The sequence below is a fragment of the Penaeus monodon genome, chromosome 32 (genome assembly GCF_015228065.2).
Source record: "Penaeus monodon isolate SGIC_2016 chromosome 32, NSTDA_Pmon_1, whole genome shotgun sequence".
Classification (NCBI taxonomy): Eukaryota; Metazoa; Arthropoda; class Malacostraca; order Decapoda; family Penaeidae; genus Penaeus; species Penaeus monodon.
In genome coordinates this window covers 33409328-33409818 of record NC_051417.1, presented here as the reverse complement: position 1 = coordinate 33409818, position 491 = coordinate 33409328, and positions in this window count along the sequence as shown.

Genomic DNA, 491 nt, shown 5'->3' with positions numbered 1-491 from the left:
CAGATCGATTTTGAAGCGAATTTCCGCATCGATACCATCTCTGACGTGAAATATGGGCTCTGGTTTACGCGAGCCGGAAATAGCGGTGGCTGGCGTCCATTGCGCGTGCGTATGGGAGTCCACCGTGCTTAGGATAACGAGAGTAAAAAAAAAAAGAAAAGAAAAAAAATGATAAATGAAGAAGAGGAATAAGAAAGGGAAGAAAGGGAAAAAAATATGATAAATGAAGGAGAGGAATATGAAAGGGAAGAGAGATAAAAAAAAAAGTTCTTTATGATAAATGAAGGAGAGGAATAAGAAAGGGACGAGAGAGAGATTTTTTTTTTTTTTTTATATAAAGCTATTTTTTGCTTTAATGTTTTAACTTATTGTATTCTGTAGCGATGTGATTATGTAGATTTGAATTTTTGTATCTGCGTTATTAGTGTTTTTTTTTAGTTTCTGGTATATTTATAATTTTCATTTTGAATGTTGCTAATCTGACAACGACC